Source organism: Centroberyx affinis, unplaced genomic scaffold, assembly GCF_046629955.1.
Source record: "Centroberyx affinis isolate AG114_WGS23_722 - 3 ecotype Tasmania unplaced genomic scaffold, CSIRO-AGI_Caff_v1 ptg006823l_1, whole genome shotgun sequence".
Lineage (NCBI taxonomy): Eukaryota > Metazoa > Chordata > Actinopteri > Beryciformes > Berycidae > Centroberyx > Centroberyx affinis.
In genome coordinates this window covers 1-10,000 of record NW_027283463.1, presented here as the reverse complement: position 1 = coordinate 10,000, position 10,000 = coordinate 1, and the positions used below count along the sequence as shown (strand labels likewise).

Below are 10,000 nucleotides of genomic sequence, written 5' to 3'. Positions count from 1 at the left end.
CTAAGATGCTGAGATTTGCTGCTTTTCTCCACTATATATCATTATAAAATGAATACTTTGGGTTTAGTCGGGAATTTTAAGAATCACTTTGGGCTCTTGGAACTTGTGATGGGCATTTGTTATAATTTTTGACATTTTATACACTAAATGATTAATCAATTAATATGAAAAATAATCCATAGATTTATTGATAATGAAAGTCTTTAAGTATAAGTCTTTATAAATCCGTGCTGACTCTTCTGTGTTCACACCTCTCCTCTCCTCCTCTCCTCTCCTCTCCTCTCCTCTCCTCTCCTCTCCTCCTCCTCTCTTCTCTTCTCTCCTCTCCTCTCCTCTCCTCTCCCGTCTCTCCGCAGGACGCCATGCCTCCCACGACTCCCTACGCGGGTAAGTTCAGCCCCTGTGCTCCATACAGCAACAACAACAACAACTCTCAGCCCCTCAGTCCGTACCGCAGCGCCGCCGCCACCGCCACCACCAAGGCTGCCAAGGAAAACGTCTACAACAGCGGCTACGCCACCGCAGAAAACCCGTACGACATACCGCAGCCTCACAGCTCGTACCGCAACGCCAACGCCAACGCCGCCACCACCACGACCGTGAGGGAGCACCTGTACAGCAGCGGCTGTGCGGCGGCAGAGAACCCGTACTCCACGCCGCAGCCTCACAGCCCTCGCCACAGCGCCGCTTCCTGTCCCGCCTCGCGCTCGCACCGCAGCTCCAGCAGCGGCAGCGGCGGCAGCAGCGGCGACCGCCACCGAAACACCAGCAGCGGCGGCAGCAGCGACCGGTCGTACCGGAACAACAGCGTGGCCGCCACCGCCGCAGCGAAAGAACATCTCTACGGACACGGCATCGCCGCCAGCTACGGGGAGATGTGTTACCATGACAACAGCTTGGTGTCGGCGTCCCTCGAGGCGCTGATCCAGCACCTGGTTCCCACAGTCGACTACTATCCTGATGTGAGTATCAGTCCATCCATCGATCAATCACTCACTTAACTTCTGTCAATCTGTCACTGGTCCAAAGTAGCGAGAATTCCTTCTAGCCAATAGGAGCATGATCATCATATTAGCGTGATGATGATGATGATGAAGATCTTTAACACGTTCCGTTTTTTCTTTTAATGTTTTTACAATGACCTGACTTTCTCTTCCGGGGTTTGAAAAGCCTCTAAATCTAGTTGGCAACAGTGTAACATTCTTCACATTTCTTCTGCTCCGCCCACTGAGGCTTCACTCAACCAATCAGATCGTTTCTACCTCCAGAGCGGCTCTGACTCTGAGAAATATTTGTGGAACTAAAATTCCTTCTTCAAGATCTTCAAGCTTTGAGGAAGCGAACATAAAGCTCATCGATCTGATTTTTTTTTCCTACGCACACCAAACATTTGATTCTGGAAAAGGTCCAAACCGTCTTCTCTCACTTTGTGTTTCTTCTTCGTGTCTCTGACCGCCGCTCTGTTTCTTCTTCTTCTTCTTCTTCTTCTTCTCCTCCTCCTCCAGCGGTCGTATGTCTTCACCTTCCTGCTCAGCTCCCGCCTCTTCCTGCACCCGTACGAACTCATGACCCGGGTCTGCCAGCTGTGTGTGGAGCAGCAGCGCTCCGGAGACGCCCTGCTGGACAAGGTGGGTGGAGAGCACACACACACACACACACACACACACATACACACACTAACACACACACACACACACACACACACTAACACACACACACACACAGACACACGCTGCACACAATGCAAAAATTATTTCTCTCTCTCTCTCTCTCTCTCTCTCCCTCTCCCTCCCTCTCTCTCTCTCTCTCTCCCCTCTCTCTCTCTCTCTCTCTCTCTCTCTCTCTCTCTCTCTCTCTCTCTCTCTCTCTCTCTCTCTCTCTCTCTCTCTCTCTTTCTCTCCCTCCATCTCCCACACAAACTCACACCCGCCATAACATCTCCTCTCTAACACACACACACACACACACTTTCTTTTTGTGAAGAGTTGTGTATTGATTGTTTCATAACCAAAGAAACTCCAGACAGACACATGGGATATAAAATGACACTAAAGAAAAATGGAATAAAAGTGAAAAACAGAATCAAACAAAAAAACTAAAACTAAACCAGAGGAAAACAGACAAACAAATAAATGCTAGAACTATCCTGCCTGACAACGGCAAACTACTTTTGTCTGTTTTTAAAGGCTAAAAGTCATGACTCGGGTTTCGATTCCATCCCGAGAAAAAATCTACTTATAAATGCTGTTAAATGACACACTATCTACTTATTCTCGCTTATCTCACAATACGATTCAACACAACCCACGATATGAAGTAATAAATAAAAGCTCAGTGACAACAAAGTCTGACTGAGCAGAATTCTGTTTATTTCTGAGACTCAAATCTTTCTAGCGAAGCCATTGGCTGCTAGAACGTAAACAACAATTTAAAGACGTCATTACAAAGTGACAATAACATAATTTGGATGGAGAGCTTGTGAAGCTGTGATGGTCAAGAGTCTCATTAGTGATTACTACAGCAGAATAACATGGAGCTGATATCACCATTCATGTTCCTGACACAACAGACGGATTGTCACTTTTTTGCATTGCGATATATTGAATTTCCATATATTGTCCCATCACTACTAGGGCTGAACGATTTTGAAAAAATATCTAATCGCGATTATTTTGACTGATATTGCAATTGCGATATGATTTGCGATATTAGAGGGAATGATCATTTTTACATCATTATTCTCATTTTCAATGAAAAACGTATTAAAATGATTATGGTGTGATTTTTGCGGGGATCTGTACCAAACAAAGATGTTTTCTTAAGTCTGTAGAATATGATGTGTAGGCCAGGACATCTCTGCAGCACCACAATATTTAATTTAAAATGGTATTTTGACACATTTCACCTTTAACAAATATTGCACCTCCTGCGATTTGAAAATTTCAGGAGGCCATATCGCGATTTTGATAAAATTTTGATTAATTGTTCAGCCCTAATCACTACTGATAACAGTGGTTTGTCTCATCGCTAACACCAACCATTCCTCTGTCTGACTTCACTCTCTCTCTCTCTCAGATCTATATATGTGAGATATGTGACACACACACACACACACACACATTTAAATCCGTGCTGTGTGGTGTTCTCAGATCCGTATCCGGGAGGTGGCGCCCAAGCTGGTGCAGCTGCTGACCGAGTGGACCGAGACGTTTCCCTACGACTTCAGGGACGAGAGGATGATGCGCTGCTCAAAGACATGACGCACCACGTGGCCCGGGGGGACGAGGTCAGCGTCACACACACACACACACACACACACACACACACACACAACGCATTTAAAACAAAACAAACTCACAGAAAACATGCAGAAAGGTGTTACAAGGGTGTTTTTAGAGAGATCGACACCTAAGAGGAGCATTAAAGTCACACTGAAATGGAACTTTTTTGTATTTTTAGGTAATTCTAACACCATACACCTATTTGACAATTTATGCCAAAACAAATGACCAAAACTTAATTTTCTTGTATTTTTATATCAAAATCTCATTACTTTTACTTCCCGGAAAACCAGAAAATCTTTAGTGGTGACATCATCATGTACCAGGAGGCGTATATAACAAGTCCAACCAATAAAACCATCAGATTTTTTTAACAGTCCCGCCCCTCCGCCCCTCCCATCAAATCAAACTGCCTTTCTCTCCCTAACTGATCTCCCATTGGTTCACACTTTTTTAATGATCCCTCCCTCCCTCCCTCCCTGTGTTATGCCCCGCCCCCAACAACATCCTGTTTCAACAGGAAATACATCACATTAAGGAAGTGGGATGCTCTCACAATGCTGCTTCATTGAGTAATCGATGACTTGAAACTCCAATAGGTGGAGAGTTTTTAATCCAAAACCAGTCATAAAGCCAGAAATCTCAGCAGCTGATGAAGTAATTATTGATTAATTTGTATTGATCAACCCTCACAGATATATTATGATCATTTTATGTTATGAGGCAGTAAAAATCATGTTTGGTCCATTTAAGCCAAAGGTTGAGGGTCGAATCCCTAATATGTCCTACTTTAGCGTTCTTGAGCAAATCCCTAAACTGTGTCCTGTGTGTGTGTTCCTCTGTGTGTGTGTGTGTGTGTGTGTGTGTGCGTGTGTGTGTGTGTGTGTGTGCATCACGGCTGCAGTACTCGTGGCGGGCCATGCAGCAGATGACCCAGCGGCTGATCAAGCGTCTGTCGGCCCTCGGTCAGTACGAAGAGGCGGTGGCGGCCCTGAACGCCGTGGCGATGGAGCGGCCCGCCTCCCTGAAGAGCAAGCAGGCCTCGGGTCAGCGTAGTGACGTACTGAGCGTGTGCGATGACCCCTTCGTCCTCGCCCAGCAGCTCACGCATATCGAACTGGTAAGAAGTTAGATGGGTATGGACTGCAGTAGCTTGTCAAGTTAAACACACAGAATGTAATGTTCTGCCGCTAGGGGTCTCTCAATCAAAACAATAACAAAATACGGAGTTTGATGACGTCGTGAAGCAGCGTGGGATCATGGGAGTTGTAGTCTTCATTGTTAAACATCCACCATTGCCGTACGGTTTCTCTCAGACAGACGGTGCTCTGCGGTCAGCTTCTCCCACTTTCCTTCAGTGTTCATCGTTCAGGAGGTTTTTTACCGGGAGACGAATTATCCGCAGAGGTCTCCTCCTCCTCTCCAAAACAAACAGACCCGGTGATTAAAACCGGTAAAAACACTGAATGAAGCAGTTTCACGTTAAAAATCAGTGTTTCTCTGACGCTGTTCGGTGGACAGAGGACGTCCGGAGGGGCTGCGAGCCGAGCTGCCGCTAACGTTTGCTCAGCTCGTTTCTCTGAGAACTTCAGATCCAGACGTCCGATGACTAAAATCCTTCATCCGGTTAAAAGATATAGTTAAAAACGACCAAGATCTAAAAAATGTATCGTAAAAATTTTGGCTTAAAACTGGATAAAAAGTCAATTTATGACAGAGCTTCTGCCGGACGAGACGCCACTGACAGGCGACCAAATGAAACGGACCGTTACCTTCATTAAAATTACGGGTTTCTCTAGGTTTGAAAATTGTTGGAAACATTTGGGATAATGTAAGTACACAACTCAAAAAAATATATAACATAGGTCTAGTCGTTTTTAGACATTTTAATATGGAAACGTTACATATTGGGCCTTTTTAAAGGATAAATTTGTCGATTTTGGATCTATATATAATTTGTCTCCTACATCCCTGTAGGTCTTGGACCCACAGACAATATTGGCTCCAGAGTCAGCTGTCACTTGCTGCTAACAATGAGACTAATGACATATAGGTCCAAAATAGACAGACTTATCCTTTAAGCTCGTGCCCTCGTGTGTGTTTGGTTAATGAAGTGGGCAGGAGAGCCTCAGGGGGATTGATGGGATTCAAACTGAAGACATAAGCCCGTCTTAACTTATCGAGTTAAAGCCTATAGGGAGTAATCTCTTGCTGTTATATAATAATGTTTTTAGCACAGTAACCTGAAGCACACTGAAGTATGTATACATGGATTTCTGTATCTATCTACGTATATCGACTTCAAGGCCTTGGACTCAAGGATGAACTGATTAGAATTTGGTGGTGAAAGGTCAAAGGTCACTGTGACCTCACAAAAGACTTTTTTGGCCATACCTCAAGAATTCATACGCTAATTATGACAAAATTTCACACAAATGTCTAATAGGATAAAATGATGACGTGATGACATTTTATATCCAAAAGTTCAAAGGTCAACTTCACTGTGACATCATAATGTTTTGCTTACCACTGTAGCTGAGAAAACAATCTTGGGTCATTCTACAAAAACGGTGGAAGTGCTGTCACTTACTTTTGCAGACACCAAAATCCTTTAAGTTGACCTAATAATCACATTAATTATATATGTTCAATAAATAAAGACTGTCCTTGCAATGATAAAACAAAGTTTATTGGCGGAGGCAAACAACGGTGAGGCGGTTATTTCTAGTTAAACTACAAGTCAAGAACCAACGCAGCTAAGTCACAACAGAACTGGGTCAGAAAAGAATGGGGACTCACCCTTGAAAGTTCATGAAATGCCCATGAAATTAGAAATGAAGGAGCAAAAAAATGCCCAGGATAAACAGGCGTTCCCTTATGTATTTCACCCTCTTGGGAATACTGTCCCCCGTGGGCCACCGTAGGGGATTCGTAGGAGCCGATGACCGGGACGATTCTTCTTCCCAGTGTGTTCCGGTTGAGAAGAATGGAGCGGTTTTAGACCAGAAAACAACTGAGTAAGCGGGAGAAACTGAGAGCTGTAGGAGAAAATACTGACCTCACAAAAAACACTACGCTAACGAAAAATAAAACAAGGAGTGGAAGATGGGCTGGTTGGGGACAGAGAGGGGAAACAGCATCATTCTCTTCTTTAAGGCAGTTTCCAGCAGAGGTTTAAACGAGTTTAAACAAAGCTCAGTGGTGCAAATATTTTCATAATTCAATAAAAAATTGCCTGGAGGAGAATCTCAGTTGTACGTGTTACGTGTCCGAGGAAAGGGAGAGAGGAAGAGGAGGAGGAAATGTTCGGTGCAGAAAATGTTTTAAGAACACACACTTTTTTTTTTTATAGCAGTGGTTCTCAACGTGGGGTCCGGGGACCACTAGGGGTCCTTGAGGGGGTTCCAGGGGGTCCCCAGCCAACTGATGAATTGTTAAACTTCAGCATTACTTCATTTACAAGAAGTTAACACAGTTAGAGAATGACTGTTTTGATCATAGTTTCTCTGTTATCTCTCTACCTACAATACAGACAGTCATGGGATTCTGGACAAAATCATATCTAACAATAAAAAATATTCTCAGATTTGGGTCCGAGAGACAAAATCTCATCAAATGGGGGTCCGTGGCCCTAATGTGGACTAAATTAGGGTCCTTGATATGAAAAAGGTTGAGAATCACTGTTTTATAGAGTTGCTTTTATATAATGTTACGGTCAAATTGGTTTGCCTATTCCTTTTATTTCTGTGTGCTGCTTTTATGTTTCTCATATTGAGTTTTTTTGGTTTACTGCTATTATTCCTCCGTTTTATTGTTTTCTCCACAAAGCGCTGTGTGCGGTCTGTTTCAAGTGCTCTATACAAACACTTTATCATTATTGACATTTTATTATTATCTGTATATAAAGATATATTGCTCTCCGTCAGATGGTTTTCTTTTCTGTCAGTCCAAAGATTTAAATCACGTCTTAAAGCACATTATGTTTGGTCTTTGATTTTATTTTACTGTTTGTTTAAATTCATGTCTGGCTTTTTTGTTTATCATGTTGGGTTTTTTTTATTGTTTTTGTAATGAACTTGAAGTAAATTGGTCTGTAACTCTGTTTTGAGAAAAGCCACACAAGTGAAGCTTCTTCTTCTCCGTTTTCTTTGTCTTCTTCTCTGCCTCCATCATCTTCTTCTTCATCTTCTTTTTCTTCAGCATGTTTTTCTTCTTCTTCCCCTTCACCTGCTTCATCCTCTTTTTCTTCCCCTTCTTCTCCTCCTCCATTATTTTTTTCATCTTTCTGTTCTTTCCCTTCATCTTCATCCTCTTTTCTTCTCCTTCTCATTATCCTTTTTCATTTTCTTTTGTTTTCTTCTTCCCCGTTGTCTTTTTCATCCTCTTCTTCTTCCTCTTTTCTTCTCCTCCCCCTTCTTTTTCTCCAATATCTTTTTTCATCCTCTTATTCTTCCCCTTCCTCTTCTTCTCCTTTGTCTTCTTCTTCCTCTCCTTGTCCTGTCTTCCTCTTCCTCTCCTCCACCTCTTTCTTCTCCTTCCTCCTCCTCCTCCCATCCCTCTTCTTCTTCTCCTGTCTTTTTCTTCTTCCTCTTCTCCTCCTCTCCTTCCTCCTCCTTCTTCTCCTCCATTATCTTTTTCATCCTCTTCCTGTTCTTCTTTCCCATCATCTTCTTCTTCCCCTTTTTCTTCTCCTTCTCCATTATCTTTTTCATTCTTCATCATTTTCTTCTCCTTTGTCTTCTTCTTCCCCTTCTTCTCCTCCTCCTCCTCCTCATCCCTCTTCGTCTTCTCCTTTGTCTTTTTCTTCTTCCTCTTCTCCACCTCTTCTTCTTCCTCCTCCTCCTTCTCCTCATTACTCTTCTTCTTCTCCTTTGTCTTTTTCTTCCTCTTCTTCTCCTCCTTCCTCTTCTTCACCTCCTCCTTCCTTCTTCTTCTTCTTCTTCTTCTTCCTCCTCCACCTCCTTCTTCCTCTTCTTCTCCTCCTCCTCCCTGTTCTCACTCTCCTGATTGTTTTCTCTCTCTCGCTCTCTCCTTCTCTCCCTTCAGGACAGACTGAGTTTTCTTCTTCCTCCTCCTCCTTCTCCCCCTCATCCCTCTTCTTCTTCTTCTCCTTTGTCTTTTTCTTCTTCCTCTTCTCCTCCTCTCCTTCCTCCTCCTTCTTCTCCTCCTCCTTTTTCTTCCTCTCCTCCTCCTCCTCCTCCTCCTCCTCCTCCTCCTCCCTGTTCTCACTCTCCTGATTGTTTTCTCTCTCTCTCTCCTCTCCCTTCAGGACAGACTGAGTTTTCTTCTTCTTCCTCCTCCTCCTTCTCCCCCTCATCCCTCTTCTTCTTCTCCTTTGTCATATTTCTTCTTCCTCTTCTCCTCCTCTCCCTCCTCCTCCTTTTTCTTCCTCTCCTCCTCCTCCTCCTCCTCCTCACTCTCCTGATTGTTTTCTCTCTCTCTCTCCCTTCAGGACAGACTGAGTTTCATCGGTCCTGAAGAATTCATCCAGACGTTCGCCATGAAGGATCCTCTGGAAAACCACAAGGTACAATAGAGACAAGGATGAGACCTTTTTTTTTGTTTTTTTTATTATCCTGATCACAAAATACATAATCATGATCAGATCGCCCCGTAACACAAGAGAGTCCCAAGTCTTCTTGCTTGTTTGTTTATTTTTCCTGCTTTATTTCATGTTACTGATCGATTGAAATTCTTTATTAACAATTAGGAATACACAGAATCACAGAATACAACACAACCCATTTAAAACTATTAGCATCAAAATAATGATACAAGAAAGCCTTAATGCTTAGTTTTTGCAAGTTATACTTTAGGCTATTATTTTGTATTATTTTCTGCTTCTTGCCATATGAAACACATGAGAGATCCTTCCACGTAGATGTGGATTTGTGTGGCGTTTTTTTTTTTTTTATTTAATTTTTTAATGGATCTTTTGAAAACGCATCCAACACGGTATGAAAGGCACCGCTCTGCGCTCGTCTAAGTGTGTCTGAAGGGCCCTTCTCCAGCTAAGTGGTGCTGTGAGTCACGGAGGGGTCAGTTTTAATCATCGCCGCTGAGAATAAGCTTTCAGCCGATGTGCTCCCGGTATCCGTGAGTACGCAGCTCCTCTGCCCTCACTTACATAACACCCACTTTGTATAAAAGAGTGGATGAGTGAGTCAGCGCGAAGGGTCCCGGAGAGCAGAGGAGAGAAGTTTTTTGAGTGGAGTGGGCCGCCTGCGTTGTGTAAGCCTTTAACGGAGCCGCGAAGCCCCGCGATTACATCATCACAGCCAAAGTCAGGTTTATTTATAAAGCGCTTTTGTGAAGTTTATTTATAAAAAAAAAAAAAAAAAGGGCTTTTGACGAACAGGTTTGCCACAAAAAGCGAGAAACGGAAAGCACAAAGGGCAGAGAAACAGATGGAAATGAAGTAAAATATATCAACAAGAACGTCACAAACCCGCAAAATATGAGGCCTGAGCATGTGTGTGTGGGTGAGTGAGAGTGTGTGTGTGTGTGGGTGAGTGTGTGTGTGTGTGTGTGTGTGTGGGAGAGCGGATGTCACGGCTGTCAACATTAATTTGCAGAACAAATGAGAGAGTAGCAGCGGTCAATTTCCTCATATTTAACACATCTAGAGCTCATTTGCTTTGGTGTGAACAGCAGTGGAAAAGTTTCATTTTTTGTATTTGGTTCATTTTTTAGATTCAAACTGACCAATTAGAAGTGAA

At 43.3% G+C, this 10,000-nt stretch overlaps 1 pseudogene; it reads left to right on the top strand.

Moving 5' to 3' along the window:
• LOC139639127 (ras-GEF domain-containing family member 1B-B-like) overlaps positions 1 to 8,808 on the top strand; it is an 18,994-nt pseudogene extending 10,186 nt beyond the window's left edge.
• The last annotated feature ends 1,192 nt before the right edge of the window (positions 8,809 to 10,000 follow it).